This window comes from Leopardus geoffroyi, chromosome C1 (genome assembly GCF_018350155.1).
Source record: "Leopardus geoffroyi isolate Oge1 chromosome C1, O.geoffroyi_Oge1_pat1.0, whole genome shotgun sequence".
NCBI classification, from domain to species: Eukaryota; Metazoa; Chordata; class Mammalia; order Carnivora; family Felidae; genus Leopardus; species Leopardus geoffroyi.
Window position 1 is genome coordinate 149,437,040 of NC_059328.1, and position 23,637 is coordinate 149,460,676.

Below are 23,637 nucleotides of genomic sequence, written 5' to 3' on the forward strand. Positions count from 1 at the left end.
CTCCCCTCTACAGACTTCTCTGAATTTGAAAACAAGTTGCAGACATCATTCCCCTTTATAAATATTTCAATGTAGTTCCTCAAAAAGTACATTAATCAAAATAAGGCACTTACCATTAATATAGCACTATCCAATTTACAGACCTTCACATTTTGCCAATTGTTCCACTACTATCTTTTATGACAAAAATAGAATAAAATAAAAGTAATTTTTTCCATCTTGACCAATGACTCAGCCCAGTGTCATACACTGTATTTAACTGTCATGTCTCTTTAGACTTTGATCTGAAGCAAGTTCCTCATTCTTTGTTTTTCTTGACCTTGACATTTTTTTAAAACAACAGGCCATTGTTGGTGAACTATCCCTCAGTTTGGGTTTAACTGAAGTTTTTTCATGTTTAAATTCAGGTTACATTTTTTTTTATAAGTTCATTTGCATTTTATTTTCTCTTTAAAAATAAAACACACACGTATACACAGAAGAAAGCAGATCCACTGAAAATGAGAGTGATATCCACTCAGTGCTACTAGCAGGATGGGCCAGGGTTTCCACTTCCATGGTCTGGATGAGAAGGGTTTTGCATTTGTTTGGCTGGGTCAGTTTCACCATTCATCAGGTGTTCCAGGTGAGTCATTCAGTTTTGGTTTCTCTCTGAAAGACCCCCTTTGGAGGTCGCTGTATGGCCCACATATGTTTGTTTCTGCTGCCAAGCTGGTCTAATCAGATGACAATATGGCAAAGGCTCCTGCATTTCCAGCTGCCCAGAATTTCTTTCTTTTTTTTTATTTTAATTGCAGTATAGCTAACATACAGTGTTATACAAGTCTCAGGTGTACAATTTAGTGATTCAACGATTCTATACATTACATAGTGCTCATCATAAATGTATTCTTTAATCCGCATCACCTAGCTCCCTCATTCCCCCACCCACCACACATCTTGGAACCATCAGTTTGTTCTCTATGGTTAAGAGTTTGTTTTTTGGTTTGTCTTTCTCTTTTTCCTTTGCTTCTTTGTTTTGTTTCTTAAATTCTACATATGAGTGAAACCATATGGCATTTGTCTTTCTCTGGCTGACTTATTCCACTTAGCATAAGAATCTCTACCTTCATCCATGTAGTTGCAAATGGCAAGATTTAATTCTTTATTATGGCTGAATATATTCCATTGTATATACATATCACTTCTTTATCCATTCATCTACTGATGGCCACTTGGGCTGCTTCCAAATTTTGGCTATTGTAAATAGTGCTTCAATAAACATAGGGGTACATGTATCCCTCTGAACTAGCATTTTTGTATGTTTTGGGTAAATACCCAGTAGTGTGATTTACAGAGGTAGGGTAGTTCTATTTTTAAATTTTTTTCTTTAACATGGAAAACTTCACAAATTTGAGTGTCATCCTTGTGCAGGAGTGCCATGCTAATCTGCTCTATATCATTCCAATTATAGTACATGCACTGCTGAAGAAAACACTCTATTTTTAACTTTTTGAAAAACCTCCATGCTGTTTTCCACAGTGGCTGCACCAGTTTGCATTCCCATCAACAGTGCAAGAGGCTTTTTTCTCCATATTCTCACCAGCACTTATTTCTTGTTGATGTCAGCCATTCTAACAGGTGTGAGGTGATATCTCATTGTAGTTCTGATTTGCATTTCCCTGATGAGGAATGATGTTGAACATCTTTTCATGTTGGCCATCTGTGTATCTTCTTTGTAGAAAAGTGTCTTCATGTCTTTTTTAAAAGTTTTTATTTAAATTCCAGTTAATTAACATACAGTATAATATTAGTTTCCTGTGTATAATTTAATGATTCAACACTTACATACAACACCCAGTGCTCATCCTTACAAGTGCACTTTTTTTTTTACATTTTATTTTGAGAGAGCTAGACAGAGCACAAGTGGGGGAGGGGCAGAGAGAGAGGAGGGGACACAGAATCCTAAGCAGGCTCCAGGCTCTGAGCTGTCAGCACAGAGCCTGACGCGGAGCCTGAACCCACCAACTGCGAGATCATGACCTGAGCTGAAGGTAGCCACCCAAATGACTGAGCCACCCAGGTGCCCCAATACAGCAAGTGCACTTCTTAGTCCCCATCACCTTTATAAACACTGGAGTGCTTTGAATTAGTGTTTTTGTATTCTCTGGGTAAATACCTAGTAGTACAATTACTGGATCATAGGGTAGTTCTATTTTTAACTTTTTGAGAAACCTCCATACTGTTTTCCACAGTGGTTGCACCAGTTTGCATTCCCACCAACAGTGTAAGAGGGTTCCCCTTTCTCCACATCCTCTCCAAGACCTCTTATTTCTATGCTGTAAATTTTAGCCATTCTGACAAATGGGTAGTGATATCTCATTGAAGTTTTGTTTTTCCCTGATGATGAGTGATATTGAGCATCTTTTCATGTGTCTGTTGACAATCTGTTTGTCAGATTGTCATGAAGAGAAGAGAAATGTCTCATGTCTTCTGCCCATTTTCTAATTGGATTTTTTGTGTGTTTTGGGTGTTGAGTTGTATCAATTCTTTATATATTTTGCATACAACCTTTTATCAGATATTCCATTTACTACTAACCTTTTATCAGATATATCATTTGCAAATATCTTCTTCCATTCTGTAGGTTGTCTCTTAGTTTTGTTGATTATTCCCTTCACTGTGCGGAAGATTTTTACTTTGATGTAGTCCAATAGTTTGGTTTTGCTTTTGTGTCCCTTGCCTGAGGAGACATATCTAGAAATATGTTGCTATGGATGATGTCAGAGAAATTACTGCTTGTGTTCTCTTTCAAGATTTTTATGACTTCAAGTCTTAAATTTAGGTCCTTAATCCATTTTGAGTTTATTTTTGTGTATGGTGTGAGAAAGTGGTCCATTTTCATTCATTTGCATGTAGCTGTCCAGTTTTTCCAACACCATTTATTGAAGAGACTATCTCTTTCCCGTTGCATATTCTTTCCTCCATTGTTAAGGATTAATTGATCATAGAATTGTGGGACATGTTACATATTTTGTAATACCACAGAAGTGATATTATGCTCTTCTCAGTACATACTATCAGGATATATTATGTCTATTTGTCCCATTACTAATAATGTTGACAACCTGGTAAAAATGCGGTAAAAATACTGTAAAGTTGCAATTTTTTTCCTTCAGTGATTAGTAAGTGTCTTGTGGGGAGGTATTTTGATACTGTAAAACCACCCTCCTTTGTCAACTCTTCATGTATTTGTGGTAGGATCCATAGATGCTAACTGCTTGAAACATTTCCCAGCTATGTTTACATAGATGACTTCCATATCAACTCATCTAGCTCTATAAAAAAGCATGATGGCATTTTCATTAAGATTATATTAAAATTATAAATTAAGGAGAACTATCTTTTCATTGGTTCAAATCTAGTTGTGTATCTTTAAGAAGTATATTAAAGATTTATTCAAATAGCTTTTGTATAATTCTTGTTATACTTATTCCTAAGTATTTTATCTTCTTTGTTGGTGTTAAATTGGGGTTTTCCCTAACATTATATCTGCTAACTGATAAGTGGTAAAGGATTTTAGGTTCTATTGAATTATACTGAATGCTAATTTTATAGCTTAGTGGTTACTGAATTATTTTGTCTGAGTTAGTTTTAATGATTCTCTAGGTCAGGAGTACACAATCTTTTTCTATAAGATGTTAAAATGTTTTCAGCTTTGTTGGGCCAGACCATTTTTACCACAACTCTCCAACTGGGCCAGTGGAAGGAAAAGTAGCTACACACAATACACAAACAAAATGATATGACTAGATTTGGTTACTGGGTTCCTTTACTGATCCCTGCTCTAGGGTTTTCTAGGTATACTACCTTAACTGCAAATAGAGATTGTTGCCTTATTTTCTAACTGTTATGACTCTACTGATTGCTCTGGTTTAATTGCATTGCCTAATATCTCCAATAAAATGTTTAATAGCGTTACTGGATATCCTTGCCTTGTTCCTAATGTTAGTAGTGAAAATGCCCTTAGTGTTACCCATTAAGAAGATGTTAAGAAAATATTCATTGATTCCTCTTTGTTGAGTGTTTTTACTAGGTGTTTAGTTTTGAAGGTCATTTAAGTGTCTATATATGATTTGTTTCCTTATGTACAACATGGCAGGGGCACCTGAGTGGCTCAGTGAGTTGAGCATCCAACTTTGGCTCAGGCCATGATTTCATGTGAGTTTGAGCCTCACGTCAGGCTTGATGCTGGCAGCTTGGGCCTGTCTGTCCCCTTTCTCTCTACCCTTCCTGGCTCATGTTCTCTCTCTCTCTCTCTCTCTCAAAAATAAATAAATAAATAAATAAAATATAAATATAAATATATACACACAATATGGCATATTCTATTAATGGGTTTCCTAATATTTAGCCAACCTTGTGTTCCCAGAATAAATCCCACACTGTCATGGTATATTATTTTCTTAATGCACAGGAATTTGTTAAGTAATATCTTATCTATTTATAGTTGATATCAGTCTTTAATTTCTTTTTTGCACTATCTTTAAGAATTGGTATTATTCTGGGGCGCCTGGGTGGCGCAGTCAGTTAAGCGTCCGACTTCAGCCAGGTCACGATCTCGCGGTCCGTGAGTTCAAGCCCCGCGTCAGGCTCTGGGCTGATGGCTCAGAGCCTAGAGCCTGTTTCCGATTCTGTGTCTCCCTCTCTCTCTGCCCCTCCCCCATTCATGCTCTGTCTCTCTCTGTCCCAAAAATAAAAATAAAAACGTTGAAAAAAAAATTAAAAAAAAAAAGAATTGGTATTATTCACTTTCAATGGTCTGGAATAATTTATAGAGCACTAAGACTATTTGGTGTTTAGATATTTCATAAAATATCCTTGTGGAACTATATGGGCCTGGTGCTTTTTTAGAAAGTAGGTCTTTGTTATCTTTCTCTATGTCTTCTACAGAAACTAGAGTATCTCAAATGTCAAATGTGTCAGGTTTTTTTTTTTTTTTAATATTTATTTATTTACTGGGATGGGGTTGGGGAGCAGAGAGAGAGGGAGAGAGACAGTCCCAAGCAGGCTCTGTGCTGTTAGTGCAGAGCCCAATGCAGGGCTTGATCTCACAAAGTGTGAGATCATGACTTGAGCTGAAATCAAGAGTCAGACACTTAACCAACTGAGACACCCAGGTGCCCCAACAGTTTCAAAAAACCATATTTACCTTGGAAATTACCTTTATCAACTAGGTTTTCAATTGTATTTAAAAAGAGGTTTGCAAAGGAGGTTCTTATAATATTTTTTTAATTGAGCTATAATTCCCATATCATAAAATTTACCTTTTTACACTAATATGCGATAAAGTGTACCCTCCTATCCCAAATTCATATGTTGAATTCATCTAGTACTTCAGAATGTGACTATATTTGGAGACAGGACCTTTAAAGAAGTAATTAAGGTAGAAGGAGGAGATATGGATGGGCCCTAATTCACTATGAATGGTCCTCATCTGAAGAGGAGATTGGACACAGACAACACACAGACCATAAGGTGATCATGTAAGGACACAGTGAGAACACAGCCATCTATGAGCCAAGGAGAGGCCACAGAATAAGATCGACCATGCTGACACCCTCATCTCAGACCTCTAGCCTCCAGAACTGTGAAAAATAAACTGCATTGTTTAAGTCACCCAGTCTGTGGTATTTGTGATGGCAATCCTAGCAAACTATTACATAAAATCCTCAATTCACATTTATGCAACCATCACCACTGTCTACTTCCAAAACACTTTCATCACATAACCCTGTACCCATTATCTGTAACTCCCAATTTCTGCTTTCCTTAGTCCCTGGCAACCACTAAATCTATTCTCTATCTCCTTACATGTTGATATCCATTTGTCCTGGCACCATTTGTTGAAAATACTTTTCTTTCCCCATTGAGTTTTCTTGGCATCCTTGGTGAAAATAAGCTGACCATAAAGACGTTTATTCTTGTGCTTTCAGTTCTATTCCATGGAACTATGTCTGTCTTTATGCCGTTTATTTTTGGTGGGGGAGTGAGGGGTAATAGACATTTTCATCAACTGAAACAGAACTTTTTATCCTCATTTTCTCTTTCGTTTTGGAAATTAGTTTTATGTAGTTCAAGTTGCTGTCACTTCTGCATTTCTGTGAACAGGACTGACTGGGGCAGTTTATAAGATTCCTGTATCTTACATAGGATAGAATATCCTCTGCTTTTAGTAAAGAATGATTTCTTTACTGATTGGATCTGAGGGGCAGGGCAACATGAAGGGATTTGCCCTTCTGTTTTTAAAAATATTCTTCTGTCTTGCAGGATCCTAAATTTTCCTCTCCTTTTTTTTCCTTTTAACTATTTAGTTTCCAAAGGGCAATTTCCCATCATTTTTTACCTTTCTTCCCCAAAAGATATGCCTTTCCAAAATTGCTTCTGTGTGTCCTTTACAAACATGTAAGTCCCTTTCCTGTAGTGTGCTCTGATTTATAAGTAAGCTTTTTTTTTTTTTTTTTCAAAACTTCAGTATTTAGGGAAGAACTTCCTTTCCTGAAGGTGATTTTAATCAATCGTAAGCATGTCACTAGCTCCTTTCTTGTTCTGTGCAATTTTTCCCAGACCATCCTTGCTGTGGTGGCTTCCACAGGGGCATGAATGATGGCTTATTATGATTTGATATTCATTTTTCTATTTACAGATAATCTGAAGTTTGAATACTCTCTTTGTTCTAGTTATGTTAAAACATGGGATTATGTATAGTTTTATTTGTTCTTTATTGTTTTTTGGAGGATGTGTAGGGAGATTCAGATTCATGCATTTGCGGTTACTTCAGTTATCCAGTCTATCTTTTAATATTTTTGTGAATATTTTGTTTGTTTTTCCTGGATGAAGAACTGTCAGCCTCTTAATGGTCTGAGGTATGTTTACTTTAGTATTGCAATGGTAATACTGCTCCAGAGCAATACTGCAACTGAATAATCTTCACTGACTCAATGGTCAATATAGTATAAAGGTAATTACTATAGATACTGTACTCCTACCATAGCATTAAAATAATTCATAAACTATGTGGCATTTAATCAGTAATGACAACTGTAGAAGAAAAACTTGTTAACTCAATGCAAAATAAAACAACAGTCTTACATACAGAAGGAAATTCTTTTAAGGTTCTTTTTCTACTAGAAAATTATTTTTCCTTAAACAGTCAGGTTTAATAAATTACAGGTTTATCATAATGTCTATATAAGAGAGCATTTGATTCACAGTCCATACTACTTTTGGCTTTTCTTGAGCTTTGCTTACCAGAATACAGCCCACATGAAAAACCTAATAAACACGATATTAAATATCAAATGAAATTACTGTCTCCTTATATCTTAAAGAATGTTTACCTATACTTAATAGAAATTAACCTGGAATTAGTTTTAGTAAAAGATATTTCGTTTTAGTAAAGAGATTTTTTTTTAAGTTTATTTATTTATTTTGAAAGACAAAGAATGAGTGGGGGAGTGGCAGAGAAAGGCAGAGAGAGAATCCCAAGCAGGCTCTACGCTGTCAGCATAGGCCCAACGCAGGGCTTGATCTCATGGAACCATGGATCATGACCTAAGCTGAAACCAAAAGTTGGATGCTTAACTGACTGAGCCACCCAGGTGCCCCAGTAAAGAGGTTTCTTTAAATTACTGTGACTTACTATTTTTATTCTTGGAGCTGCAATAGCATTACTTAGGTGTTATTATACTAATTTTACTTTACATACGAGTTAGAACTGATTACTGGGAATTTGAAACTATTCAGGTTCTATCAGTTAAACAATATGTGATCTTAGGTAAATAACTTTGCTTCTCTCAACTGTTGTTTTTTTCATATGAAACACGTAATTATTTGATAATATCTATTATGAGAGGTTGTGAAAGGTTTAATTAGTGTTTCCAAAATCCTTTTAAATATTCAAATGAAAAAGAGTCAATGCAAATTACCAATAATTATCAGTTTGGCTAGTACACATTACTCCACTAACCACTATTGCCAGAACACTCATTGCGGTATCTTAGGAAACTAAGTATATCTCCCAAAAACCTACTATTCCCCTCAATATAAAACGATTTTACTTTTTTTTTCTTTCTTGTTTTATTTTCAAATTTTTAGTTAAATTCTAGTTAGTTAACATTCAGTGCAATATTGGTTTCAGGAGTAGAATTCGGGTAATCATCACTTACAGACAACATCCAGTGCTCATCCTAACAAGTGCCCTCCTTAAATGCCATCACCCATCTAGCCCATCCCCTACCATCCCCTCCATCAACTCTCAGTTTGTTCTCTATTTTTAAGAGTCTTTTATGTTTGTTTCCCTTGTTCTTTTTTCCTTTTTTCCCTTCCCATATGTTCATCTGTTTTGTTTCTTAAATTCCACATATGAGGGAAATCATATGGTATTTGTCTTTCTCTGACTGACTTATTTCACTTAGCATAATACACTCTAGCTCCATCCATGTTGTTACAAATTGAAAGATTTCATTCTTTCTCATAAAATCATTTTACTAATAGGTATTGCTGTACCATACATATAAGAACGTTTAGCCCTTTTATCAAATACTATACATGGTATACTATTATAAAGTCTTCTTCTTTTTAACATAAAAATATTTTATGGGGACCTGGGTGGCTCTATCAGTTGAGTGTCTGACTCTTGATTTCAGCTTGGGTCATGATCCCAGGGTGCTGGGATCAAGCCCCATGTCAGGCTCCACACTGAGCGTGAGGCCTGCTTAAGATTCTCTCTTTCTCCCCACCTCTGTCCCCTCCCCTGCTCATGTGGGCATTCTCTCTCTAAAATATAAATAAATAAATAAATAAATAAATAAATAAATAAATAAATATTTTAATAGGAGCTACTGCTACTTCACGTAATAAAAATAATTAGTCTGGGCGCCTGGGTGGCTCAGTCAGTTAAGCATCCAACTTCAGCTCAGGTCATGATCTCACGGTTTGTGGGTTTGAGCCCCACATCAGGCTCTGTGCTTACAGCTCAGAGCCTGGAGCCTGCTCCAGATTCTGTGTCTCCCTCTCTGTTCCTCCCCTACTTGCACTCTGTCTCTCCCTCTCTCAAAAATAAACAAACATTTAAAAATAAATAAATAAATAAATAAATAAATAAAAATAAAATTAGTCCTTTGCACCATATTTCCACATAACAGTGAGTTGACTTTTAATATTGCCCTGAATCAATGTTTTCTTTCTTAATAGTTCTTGGAATCAAAAATTTTCTATTCAGGAGTGCCTGCGTGGCTAAGTCAGTTGAGCATCCGACTTCAGCTTAGGTCATGATCACATGGTTCTTGGGTTCTAACCCTGTGTCAGGCTCTGTGCTGACAGCTCAGAGCCTGGAGCCTGCTTCAGATTGTGTCTTCCTCTCTCTCTGCCCTACCACTGTTCATGCTCTGTCTGTCTCTCTCTGTGTCTCTCTTGTTCTCAAAAATAAACTTTAAAAAATTTTTTCAATAAAATTTTTCTATTCATATTATAATAGTATCCAAAAGTACTAACAATAATTTTTATATTTCTAATGAGTATAATCATGTCTTACACAATTAAATAGTGTCTTAAACTGAAGATTTCTCAGCAACAATATTTACTCTACCTGTCCAAAACATATTTAGTGAATATACACTACTATCATATAATTACCACTTAACTATTTTAAGCAACTTACAAAAAACAAAATCCCAAAACTTCCTTGTTTGCTCCTTTGTTTAACATTTAAATGAGTCTGGCTCTGTGCTGAGTGTGAAGCCTGCTTGAGATTCTTCCTTTCTCTCTCCCTCTTCCCTTCTCCCCTGCTTGAGCTCTCTCTCTCTCTCTCTCTCTCTCTCTCTCTAAAATAAAAAAAACAAAAACATTTACTGAGTGCCCATGGTTTACAAATACGGTCTCTAGTTATCTCAGATATTAGAAATAGCATGTGGTGACAGAGCAAGGAATACAGGATGGAGTTAGACATACCCAGTAGCCTCAGAAGGGACAATGACACACAACTGAAGAACAAGTATCCCTTGTTAAACTGAGCATGCCATTCCAAAGGACATTGTTGGATCTTATAGATTAAATCAATATTTAAGTTGGCCCAAGCACATCACTATTAAAAGGCCATGATTAGAAACAAAACCCTGAATTCTCATTCTTCATGGAACTTAGAATAAATGTCAGTGGACGAAAATCTAATATTTTGTCTCTGTGCTTTGATTATTCAGTCACCCCAAATATAGCTTCTCACTTACATGTATTTTTTAAATTTTTTGTTTATTTATTTCTGAGAGAGACAGAGAGAGAGAAAGCAAGTAGGAAAGGGGCAGAGAGAGGAGACACAGAATCCAAAGCAGGCTCTAGGCTCTGAGCTGTCAGCACAGAGCCCAATGCGGGGCTCAAACTCCTGAACCGCGAGATCATGACCTGAGCTGAAGTCGGATGCTTAACCTACTGAGCCACCCAGGTCCCCCTCACTTACATATTTTTTTGGAGTTTATTTATTTTGAGAGAAGAAAGTGTGAGTTGGGGAAGGGCAGAGATGGGAGACAGAATCTCAAGCATTTCGGTGCTTGACCTCAGGAACCATAGAATCATAACCAGAGCTGGAATCAAGAGTTGGATGCTTAACCAACTGATCCACCCAGCCACCCCTCACTTCTATTTGAATCCTATCCCTATGGCGGGTTCCAGTTGTAATACCACATCCAAAAATACTCCAATGGATTTTTTTCATCCTGTATTGCATTGCATCGTATGAATTTAGAATTCCTCCAATCTATGTATTGATCTTAGCTACTTATCTCCACTATAGGAGTCCATAGTCCTGGGACTTTTACTCATATGGCATTACAATACAAATGCCTTACTGGTAGAAAAAGCCAAACATGTAAGAATCCTTCGAAATTGTTAAAAAATTAAAAATGGGAAGTAATGAAAATGTTACCACCTTCACATTTTCTGACTTTGAAATATATAAGCTGTCAATACTATTTCTCATTGCTAGCATAAATAACTGAATCAAGTTATCCTAATAAAATTTTGAAAGTGTTTAAAACAGGAAACTAAAAAAATAATAAAAAACAGGAAACTATTTTAAGATACTTTTAAAATATTAATGAAAAGCATACTGAATGTCTATGCTAAATTATGAAACTACAACACCACACCGAATATGAGCGTAAAGTTTTCAAATTCTGTCTTACCAACTGCCTCAAAATAATGAATTTATTTTAAATAAGTCACAAATATAAGCAATCCTAGAAGAGTTGGCTATTCACCTTTTAGATAAACGTTCTTTTAAAGAGCCTTGAGAACTTGACATTAATACTGTATTTCTTTCTCATATTTTAACATCTATGAAAATTTGAAGGACATACAGAAAGTTTTATTCATATATTTTTGAAAAGTCTGTCTTTTGTATTTATTTATTTATTTATTTATTTATTTATTTATTTATTTTTTTAATTTTTTTTTCAACGTTTATTTATTTTTGGGACAGAGAGAGACAGAGCATGAACGGGGGAGGGGCAGAGAGAGAGGGAGACACAGAATCGGAAACAGGCTCCAGGCTCTGAGCCATCAGCCCAGAGCCCGACGCGGGGCTCGAACTCATGGACCACAAGATCGTGACCTGGCTGAAGTCGGACACTTAACCGACTGCGCCACCCAGGCGCCCCATGTCTTTTGTATTTAAAAACAAGGAGCGGAAGGTACATGCTTCCAGCTATGGAATGAATTAAGTCACAGGGATGAAAGAGAATATAGTTAATGGTATTAACTATATAATAGCATCATATAGTGCCAGTAGCTACATTTGTGGTAAGCATTGAATAATGTATAGAGTTACCAAATCACTATGTTGTACACCTGAAACTAATGCAACATTGTATGCCAACTCTATTTTTTTTTAAATTTTTTAATGTTTATTTATTTCTGAGACAGAGAGAGACAGAGCATGAACAAAGGAGGGTCAGAGAGAGGCAGACACAGAATCTAAAGCAGACTCCAGGCTCCAAGCTGTCAGTACAGAGCCCGATGCGGGGCTCGAACTCACAAACCGTGAGATCATGACCTGAGCTGAAGTCAGTAGCTCAACCGACTGAGCCACCCAGGTGCCCCTAACTCTACTTTAACAAACAAACAAATAAAGAAATAAAGTGAAAATACTGTACAGTTCTCCCAAGAAGAAAGGAAAAGAAGCAATAGTGCATCTGAAAAAAAAAAATCAATCCATAATAATGGCTTTTTAGAAGAAATTTAGAGTATGAACTGTATCTTCAGTTCTATTTAAAAGACTTTTTTAAAAGACTGTTTAAAAAAAACAATTTCCTGTTTTAAACACTTTCAAAATTTTATTAGGATAACTTGTTTAGTGATTTATACTATCAATGAGAGATAGTATTGACAGCTTATATATTTCCGAATCAAGAGAAAATGTGAAAGTGGTCACATTTTAATTACTTCCCATTTTTAATTTTTTAACAATTAAAAGACTTTTTTTTTGTTTGTTTGTTTTTTGTTTTTTGTTTTTTTTTTTAACGTTTTTATTTATTTTTGAGACAGAGAGAGACAGAGCATGAACGGGGGAGGGTCAGAGAGAGAGGGAGACACAGAATCGGAAGCAGGCTCCAGGCTCTGAGCCATCAGCCCAGAGCCTGACGCGGGGCTCGAACTCACAGACCGCGAGATTGTGACCTGGCTGAAGTCGGACGCTTAACCGACTGCGCCACCCAGGCGCCCCTAAAAGACTTTTTAAATAGAAAATATTTCAAGCCTATTTAAAATACTTCTTCAATCTATAAAAATTTTAAATGTCAATTTCTTCCTTTTAAATTATAGAAAGATACCATAACTAACTCAATGAGTTGCTATTCAAACATGTAGAATATAAATATTTGAATAATTTTATCTTATTTGCTATTAAGTTCAACAATTTATTTGTAGACGGCAATTTCTACCATAAACACTAATCATTTAAATCAACTAATCATTTTGCAACAACATGGACGGAGCTATAGAGTATAATGCAAAATAAAGTCAGTTAGAGAAAGATAAATACCATATGATTTCACTCATATGTGGACTTGAAAGAACAAAACAAATGAGCAACAACAACAACAACAACAACAAAAAGAAACAAAGCAAAAAATGCTCTTAACTATAGAGAACAAACTGATGGTTACCAGAAGGTAGCTGGGTTCGGGGATGAGTGAAATAGGTGAAGGGGATTAAGAGTACATTTATTATTATGAGCACTGAGTAACATATAGAATTGTTAAATCACTCTACTGTAACCTGAAACTAATGTAACACTGTATGTTTTATATACTGGAATTAAAATTTAAAAAAAATAATAAATAATAAAGTCTGGCAATTCAAAGATACTACTTTCCTAATATCAGGCATGCAATTTGCAAAGCAATTATAAAAGAGTAAATTCTACGAATTATAAATACCACTTCTAATTTTTTATACTATTTATTTTCTATTACTAGTACTTATTACCACTTATTTTATAACATCTTATTTAGTTACCTGGGCTGCTATAACAATATCACAGACAACATATCTCTCTCTCAGTTCTGGAGGCTGGGAAGTCCAAGATGAAGGTAACTGGTGAGGCTCCACTTCCTGGTTTATAGACTGCTGTCTTATCATTGTGTATTCACATTGCTCTCTCCTTCTTCTTACAAGGGTACTAATCCAATTATGAGGGTCCCACCATAATAACACAGACTAAACCTGTTTATTTCCCAAAGTTCCCACCACTAATATCATCACTTTGGGGATTAGGGTTTCAATATATGAATTTGGGGTGAGGGGTGGGGAAACATGTTTATTTCAATGCATATCACTAATGGACAGGATGAAAAGTTTCTCAATCTCATAAAGTGTTACAGTCTAACATTTCTTAGAAAAACGATGTTCAAGTAGAATTTATATTACCTATATATATTCTATGTGTTACATAGATTTCATGGTTAAACACGATTTAATCATGAAAAACGTTTGGGCAAATTTAACTGGCAAACAAAGTTTGATTAAAGAAAAATACTACAGGGGTGCCTGGCTGGCTCGGTCGGTTGAGTGTTTGACTCTTGATTTTGGCTCAGGTGATGATCCCATGGTTGTGGGATCGGGCTCGGCGCTGCCGAGTGCATCGGGGTGCATCGGGCTCGGCGCTGATCGTGAAGCCTGCTTAGGATTTTCTCTCCCTTCCTTTGCCCCTCACCCCCACTTGTTCACCCTAGCTCTCTAAAATAAAAATAAAAATAAATTACTACAAAACTTCATTTTGATGTGCTAAATAGAGCCATGCTTAGTTTTTAGTAAAATCTACAGAATTAAAACATTTCTAATCAATGGTAATCCAAAAGAATATTATGAAGTATTTAAAAAAAAAAAAAAGAAAAACCAAAAATATTCTATAAATTAAATCTAAATGTGATTAATTTCATAGTCATCAGCCACCATGAAAAAGACACATTATAAAATAAAATTTATGTACACATCTTACAGTGCAAATATTAAGAGAATGCATTCAGTTACAGATACATAGAATGTTTTTTTTCAATTTTTTCTCTAAGAATTTTTTAAGGATTGATGAAGGTTATTCTAATATATTCCTGAATTAAAAAAAGAAAAGACCTTATGTTTTAAGTTGGTTTCAGGATTTAAACTGAGAGAAAAGTACAAACATTTCTCATATGTATCCTGTCACCACACATGTATAGCCTTCCCCCATTATCAACATCAGATACCAAAATGGCATACATATATGTACATATATATGTGTGTGTGGGTGTACATACACACACACAAATACATACATATATATATATATACTTTTTTTTAAAAACCAGGGATGAACCTACATTGACCCCTCACTATTACTTAAAGTCCACCTTAGATTTCATTCTTGATATGTAAATTCTATGTTTGGACAAAAGCATAGTAACTTATATTTAGCATTATAACATTATACAGAATATTTCCACTATCCTACAAATCCTCTGTGGTATGCCTATTCATCTCTTCCCAATCCTACTCCTGGCAACCATCAATCTTTTTGTTGACTCCAGTATTGCCTTTTCTAAAATGTCATATACTTGGACATAGCCTTTTCAGAATGGTGGCTTTCACTTAACAATATGCACTTAAGTTTCTTCCATGTCTTTTCATCACTTGAAGCTCATTTATTTTTTAGCTCTGAATAATATTCAATCGCCTGGATGTGCCACAGTTTATTTACCCATTCACCTACTAAAGGACATCTTAGTTTCTTCCAAGAATAAAGCTGTTTTAAACATTCATGTTCAGGTTTTTCAAGGGACAAAAGTTTTCAACTCCTTTGGGTAAATACCAAGTAATGCAACTGCTGGATATTGTGGTGAGAGTATGTTTCATTTTGTAAAAAAACATTTTCATTTGTAAGAAACTATCTTCAAATGTGGGTATACCATTTTATATCCTCACCAGCATTATATGAGAGTTCTACTTCCTCATCAGCATTTGGTATTGTCAGTGTTCCGGATTTGGGCTGTTCTAATAGGTACACAGTGGTACCTCACTGTTTTAATTTGCAGTTCCCTGATGACATATGATGTGGAACATCTTTTAATATGCTTATTTGCCATCTGTACATCTTCTGTGGTGAAGTGTCTGTTAAGGCCCTTGGTTTATTTTAAAATTAGGTTATTTTCTTACTGCTGAGTTTTAGGTGTTCTTTATATATCTTGGATAACAGTTTTTTATCAGATGTGTCTTTGGCAAATATTTTCTCTCACTCTGTGGCTTGATTTCTCACTATCTTGACTGTCTTTCACAGAGCAGAGGTTTTTTATTTTAATGAAGTCCAGGTTACAATTATTTCTTTCATGGACCATGTTCTTGGTGTTTTATTTAAAAAGGTATAACCAGGGGCGCCTGGGTAGCTCAGTTGGTTGAGCGTCCGACTTCAGCTCAGGTCATGATCTCACAGTTTGTGGGTTCGAGCCCCAATCAGGCTCTGTGCTGACCTCTTGCTCAGAGCCTGGAGCCTGCTTCAGATTCTGTGTCTCCTTCTCTCTCTGCCCCTTCCCCGCTCATGCTTTGTCTCACTCTGTTTCTCAAAAATAAATAAATGTAAAAAAAAAAAAATTAAAAAATAAAAATAAAAAGGCATAACCAGGGGTTCCTGGTGGGCTCAACAGGGAGAGCATGCAACTTGATCTCCGGGTTGCTAAGTTCGAGCCCCACAATGGGTGTAGAGATTACTGAAAAATAAAATCTTTTTTTAAAAAAGGCATAACCATATCCAAGGTCTCTAAGTTTTCTCCTGTTTTAGCTTGTGTAGTTGTATAGTCTTGCATTTTATACTAGGCCTATGATCCACTTTGAGCTAATTTTGATGAAGGGTGTAAAGTCTACTTAGTTTCATTTTTTTTGGGGGGGGGGCATGTCGATATCCAGTTGGTCCAGCACCATTTGTTGCAGTGACTGTGTCCATCATGTTGCCTTTGCTACTTTGTCAAAAAACAGTTGACTACAGAGGCACCTGGGTGGCTCAGTCAGCTAAGTGTCTGTTTGACTTTGGCTCAGGTCATGATTTTAAGGTTCTGGAGTTTGATCCCTGCATTGGGCTCTGTACTGACAGCTCAGAGCCTGGCACCTACTTCAGATTCTGTGTCTTCTCTCTCTGCCCCTCACCCACTCGCATTCTGTCTCTCTCTCTCTCTAGAAAATAAACAAACATTAAAAAAACTTAAAAAGGGGAGGAGGGAAGATGGCGGCGTAGGAGGACGCTGGGCTCACCGCGCGTCCTGCTGATCACTTAGATTCCACCTACACCTGCCTAAATAACCCAGAAAACCGCCAGAGGATTAGCAGAACGGAGTCGCCGGAGCCAAGCGCAGACGAGAGGCCCACGGAAGAGGGTAGGAAGGGCGGCGAGGCGGTGCGCGCTCCACGGACTGGCGGGAGGGAGCTGAGGCGGAGGGGCGGCTCGCCGGCCAAGCAGAGCCCCCGAGTGTGGCGGGCAAAAGCGGAGGGGCCTGACGGACTGTGTTCCGACAGCAAGCGCGACTTAGCGTCTGGGAGGTCATAAGTTAACAGCTCTGCTCGGAAAGCGGGAAGGCTGGAGGACAAAGGGAGGGAGAGCTGCTGAGCCCCCGGACGACAGAGCTCAGTTTGGTGGGGAACAAAGGCGCTCGCCAGCGCCATCTCCCCCGCCATCCCCCAGCCAAAATCCCAAAGAGAACCAGTTCCTGCCAGGGAACTTCCTCGCTCCGCGCAAACACCCAACTCTGTGCTTCTGCGGAGGAGCCAAACCCCCTGCAGCGGATCTGACTCCCTCCCGCTGCCACAGGGCCCCTCCTGAAGTGGATCACCTAAGGAGAAGCGAGCTAAGCCTGCCCCTCCTGCCCCTGTGCACCTTGCCTACCCACCCGAGCTAATACGCCAGATCCCCAGCATCACAAGCCTGGCAGTGTGCAAGTAGCCCAGACGGGCCACGCCACCCCACAGTGAATCCCGCCCCTAGGAGAGGGGAAGAGAAGGCACACACCAGTCTGACTGTGGCCCCAGCGGTGGGCCGGGGGCAGACATCAGGTCGGACTGCGGCCCCGCCCACCAACTCCAGTTATACACCACAGCACAGGGGAAGTGCCCTGCAGGCCCTCACCACGCCAGGGACTATCCAAAATGACCAAACGGAAGAATTCCCCTCAGAAGAATCTCCAGGAAATAACAACAGCTAATGAGCTGATCAAAAAGGATTTAAATAATATAACAGAAAGTAAATTTAGAATAATAGTCATAAATTTAATCGCTGGGCTTGCAAACAGTATAGAGGACAGCAGAAAATCTCTTGCTACAGAGATCAAGGGACTAAGGAACAGTCACGAGGAGCTGAAAAATGCTTTAAATGAAATGCAAAACAAAATGAAAACCACCACGGCTCGGATTGAAGAGGCAGAGGAGAGAATAGGTGAACTAGAAGATAAAGTTATGGAAAAAGAGGAAGCTGAGAAAAAGAGAGATAAAAAAATCCAGGAGTATGAGGGGAAAATTAGAGAACTAAGTGATACACTAAAAAGAAATAATATATGCATAATTGGTATCCCAGAGGAGGAAGAGAGAGGGAAAGGTGCTGAAGGGGTACTTGAAGAAATAATAGCTGAGAACTTCCCTGAACTGGGGAAGGAAAAAGGCATTGAAATCCAAGAGGCACAGAGAACTCCCTTCAGACGTAACTTGAACCGATCTTCTGCACGACATATCATAGTGAAACTGGCAAAATACAAGGATAAAGAGAAAATTCTGAAAGCAGCAAGGGGTAAACGTGCCCTCACATATAAAGGGAGACCTATAAGACTCGTGACTGATCTCTCTTTTGAAACTTGGCAGGCCAGAAAGAATTGCCACGAGATTTTCAGTGTGCTAGACAGAAAAAATATGCAGCCGAGAATCCTTTATCCAGCAAGTCTGTCATTTAGAATAGAAGGAGAGATAAAGGTCTTCCCAAACAAACAAAAACTGAAGGAATCTGTCACCACTAAACCAGCCCTACAAGAGATCCTAAGGGGGACCCTGTGAGACAAAGTACCAGAGACAACACTACAAGCATAAAACATACAGACATCACAATGACTCTAAACCCGTATCTTTCTATAATAACACTGAATGTAAATGGATTAAATGCGCCAACCAAAAGACATAGGGTATCAGAATGGATAAAAAAACAAGACCCATCTATTTGCTGTCTACAAGAGACTCATTTTAGACCTGAGGACACCTTCAGATTGAGAGTGAGGGGATGGAGAACTATTTATCATGCCACTGGAAGCCAAAAGAAAGCTGGAGGAGCCATCCTTATATCAGACAAACTAGACTTTAAATTAAAGGCTGTAACAAGAGATGAAGAAGGACATTATATAATAGTTACAGGGTCTATTCATCAGGAAGAGCTAACAATTATAAATGTCTATGTGCCGAATACCGGAGCCCCCAAATATATAAAACAACTACTCATAAACATAAGCAACCTTATTGATAAGAATGTGGTAATTGCAGGGGACTTTAACACCTCACTTCCAGAAATGGATAGATCATCTAGACACACGGTCAGTAAAGAAACAAGGGCCCTGAATGAGACATTGGATCAGATGGACTTGACAGATATATTTAGAACTCTGCATCCCAAAGCAACAGAATATACTTTCTTCTCGAGTGCACATGGAACATTCTCCAAGATAGATCATATACTGGGTCACAAAACAGCCCCTCATAAGTTCACAAGAATTGAAATTATACCATGCATACTTTCAGACCACAATGCTATGAAGCTTGAAATCAACCACAGAAAAAAGTCTGGAAAACCTCCAAAAGCATGGAGGTTAAAGAACACCCTACTAACGAATGAGTGGGTCAACCAGGCAATTAGAGAAGAAATTAAAAAATATATGGAAACAAACGAAAATGAAAATACAACAATCCAAACGCTTTGGGAAGCAGCAAAGGCAGTCCTGAGAGGAAAATACATTGCAATCCAGGCCTATCTCAAGAAACAAGAAAAATCCCAAATACAAAATCTAACAGCACACCTAAAGGAAATAGAAGCAGAACAGCAAAGACACCCCAAACCCAGCAGAAGAAGAGAAATAATAAAGATCAGAGCAGAAATAAACAATATAGAGTCTAAAAAACTGTAGAGCAGATCAACGAAACCAAGAGTTGGTTTTTTGAAAAAATAAACAAAATTGACAAACCTCTAGCTAGGCTTCTCAAAAAGAAAAGGGAGATGACCCAAATAGATAAAATCATGAATGAAAATGGAATTATTATAACCAATCCCTCAGAGATACAAACAATTATCAGGGAATACTATGAAAAATTATATGCCAACAAATTGGACAACCTGGAAGAAATGGACAAATTCCTGAACACCCACACTCTTCCAAAACTCAATCAGGAGGAAATAGAAAGCTTGAACAGACCCATAACCAGTGAAGAAATTGAATCGGTTATCAAAAATCTCCCAACAAATAAGACTCCAGGACCAGATGGCTTCCCAGGGGAGTTCTACCAGACGTTTAAAGCAGAGATAATACCTATCCTTCTCAAGCTATTCCAAGAAATAGAAAGGGAAGGAAAACTTCCAGACTCATTCTATGAAGCCAGTATAACTTTGATTCCTAAACCAGACAGAGACCCAGTAAAAAAAGAGAGCTATAGGCCAATATCTTTGATGAATATGGATGCAAAAATTCTCAACAAGATACTAGCAAATCGAATTCAACGGCATATAAAAAAATTATTCACCATGATCAAGTGGGATTCATTCCTGGGATGCAGGGCTGGTTCAACATTCGCAAATCAATCAACGTGATACATCACATTAACAAAAAAAAAGAGAAGAACCATATGATCCTGTCAATCGATGCAGAAAAGGCCTTCGACAAAATCCAGCACCCTTTCTTAATAAAAACCCTTGAGAAAGTCGGGATAGAAGGAACATACTTAAAGATCATAAAAGCCATTTATGAAAAGCCCACAGCTAACATCATCCTCAACGGGGAAAAACTGAGAGCTTTTTCCCTGAGATCAGGAACACGACAGGGATGCCCACTCTCACCGCTGTTGTTTAACATAGTGCTGGATGGGGCGCCTGGGTGGCGCAGTCGGTTAAGCGTCCGACTTCAGCCAGGTCATGATCTCGCGGTCCCTGAGTTCGAGCCCCGCGTCAGGCTCTGGGCTGATGGCTCAGAGCCTGGAGCCTGTTTCCGATTCTGTGTCTCCCTCTCTCTCTGCCCCTCCCCTGTTCATGCTCTGTCTCTCTCTGTCCCAAAAATAAATAAACGTTGAAAAAAAAAAATTTAACATAGTGCTGGAAGTTCTAGCATCAGCAATCAGACAACAAAAGGAAATCAAAGGCATCAAAATTGGCAAAGATGAAATCAAGCTTTCGCTTTTTGCAGATGACATGATATTATACATGGAAAATCCGATAGACTCCACCAAAAGTCTGCTAGAATTGATACATGAATTCAGCAAAGTTGCAGGATAGAAAATCAATGTACAGAAATCAGTTGCATTCTTATACACTAACAATGAAGCAACAGAAAGACAAATAAAGAAACTGATCCCATTCACAATTGCACCAAGAAGCATAAAATACCTAGGAATAAATCTAACCAAAGATGTAAAGGATCTGTATGCTGAAAACTATAGAAAGCTTATGGAGGTAATTGAAGAAGATTTAAAGAAATGGAAAGACATTCCCTGCTCATGGATTGGAAAAATAAATATTGTCAAAATGTCAATATTACCCAAAGCTATCTACACATTCAATGCAATCCCAATCAAAATTGCACCAGCATTCTTCTCGAAACTAGAACAAGCCATCCTAAAATTCATATGGAACCACAAAAGGCCCCGAATAGCCAAAGGAATTTTGAAGAAGAAGACCAAAGCAGGAGGCATCACAATCCCATACTTTAGCCTCTACTACTTGATGTAATCATCAAGACAGCATGGTATTGGCACAAAAACAGACACATAGACCAATGGAATAGAATAGAAACCCCAGAACTAGACCCACAAACGTATGGCCAACTCATCTTTGACAAAGCAGGAAAGAACATCCAATGGAAAAAAGACAGCCTCTTTAACAAATGGTGCTGGGAGAAGTGGACAGCAACATGCAGAAGGTTGAAACTAGACCACTTTCTCACACCATTCACAAAAATAAACTCAAAATGGATAAAGGACCTGAATGTGAGACAGGAAACCATCAAAACCTTAGAGGAGAAAGCAGGAAAAGACCTCTCTGACCTCAGCCGTAGCAATCTCTTACTCGACACATCCCCAAAGGCAAGGGAATTAAAAGCAAAAGTGAATTACTGGGACCTTATGAAGATAAAAAGCTTCTGCACAGCAAAGGAAACAACCAACAAAACTAAAAGGCAACCAACGGAATGGGAAAAGATATTTGCAAATGACATATCGGACAAAGGGCTAGTATCCAAAATCTATAAAGAGCTCACCAAACTCCACACCCGAAAAACAAATAACCCAGTGAAGAAATGGGCAGAAAACGAGAATAGACACTTCTCTAAAGACAACATCCAGATGGCCAACAGGCACATGAAAAGATGTTCAGCGTCGCTCCTTATCAGGAAAATACAAATCAAAACCACACTCAGGTATCACCTCACGCCAGTCAGAGTGGCCAAAATGAACAAATCAGGAGACTATAGATGCTGGAGAGGATGTGGAGAAACGGGAACTTTCTTGCACTGTTGGTGGATGCAACATTGGTGCAGCCGCTCTGGAAAGCAGTGTGGAGGTTCCTCAGAAAATTAAAAATAGACCTACCCTATGACCCAGCAATAGCACTGCTAGGAATTTACCCAAGGGATAAAGGAGTGCTGATGCATAGGGGCCCTTGTACCCCAATGTTTATAGCAGCATTCTCAACAATAGCCAAATTATGGAAAGAGCCTAAATGTCCATCAACTGATGAATGGATAAAGAAATTGTGGTTTATACACACAATGGAATACTACGTGGCAATGAGAAAAAATGAAATATGGCCTTTTGTAGCAACGTGGATGGAACTGGAGAGTGTGATGCTAAGTGAAATAAGCCATACAGAGAAAGACAGATACCATATGGTTTCACTCTTATGTGGATCCTGAGAAACTTAACAGGAACCCATGGGGGAGGGGGAGGAAAAAAGAAAAAAAAAAAAAAAAAGAGGTTAGAGGGGGAGAGAGCCAAAGCATAAGAGACTGTTAAAAACTGAGAACAAACTGAGGGTTGATGGGGGGTGGGAGGGAGGAGAGGGTGGGTGATGGGTATTGAGGAGGGCACCTTTTGGGATGAGCACTGGGTGTTGTATGGAAACCAATTTGACAATAAATTTCATATAATAAAATAAAAAAATAAAATAAAAAAAAATAAAAAAAACTTAAAATTTTTTTCAAGTTGACTATAAATGTATATGTGTATAAATACATGTAAGTATATACAAATATATACACACCTATAAATATTTACATACATATACATATACATATACATACAAAGGTCTCTTTCTGGGCTCCCTATTCTATTCCATTCATCAATGTCTACTCTTTTGCCAACATCACACTACTCTGATTACTTTAGTTATATAGTAAGTCTAAATGTTGGGTAGCCATCAGTTCTCCAACTTTTTTCTTCTCCTCCAATACTGTGTTGGCTATTCTTAATTTTCTGAATAAACTTCAAAATCAGTTTGTCAGCATCTATGAAATGACTTGCTAGGATTTACTGAATGTATAGAACAAGTTGGGAAGAACTGACATCTTGATAATATTGAGTATTTCTATCTATGAACACGAAATTTCTCTCCATTTATTTAGTTCTTCTTTCATTTGTTTACCAGAATTTTAAAGTTTTCTTCATACAGATCTTATACATATTTTGTATATTAGCATTATATCCTGGAACTTTACTATAATTGCCTGTTAGTTCCAGGAGGTTTTTTTTTTTTTCCTTTTCAAATTTTCATTTAAATTCTAGTTAGTTAACATAGAGTACAATACTGGTTTCAGTAGGATTCAGTGATTCATCACTTACATACAATGCTTATAACAAGTG

At 37.6% G+C, this 23,637-nt stretch overlaps 1 non-coding gene across 1 annotated transcript; it reads right to left on the reverse strand.

The window, feature by feature from the left end:
- Window positions 1-1,368: 1,368 nt before the first annotated feature.
- Window positions 1,369-1,475, reverse strand: LOC123600154. Its single transcript, XR_006713530.1, has one exon. It is a non-coding gene; the product is annotated as a U6 spliceosomal RNA (small nuclear RNA).
- Window positions 1,476-23,637: the final 22,162 nt, after the last annotated feature.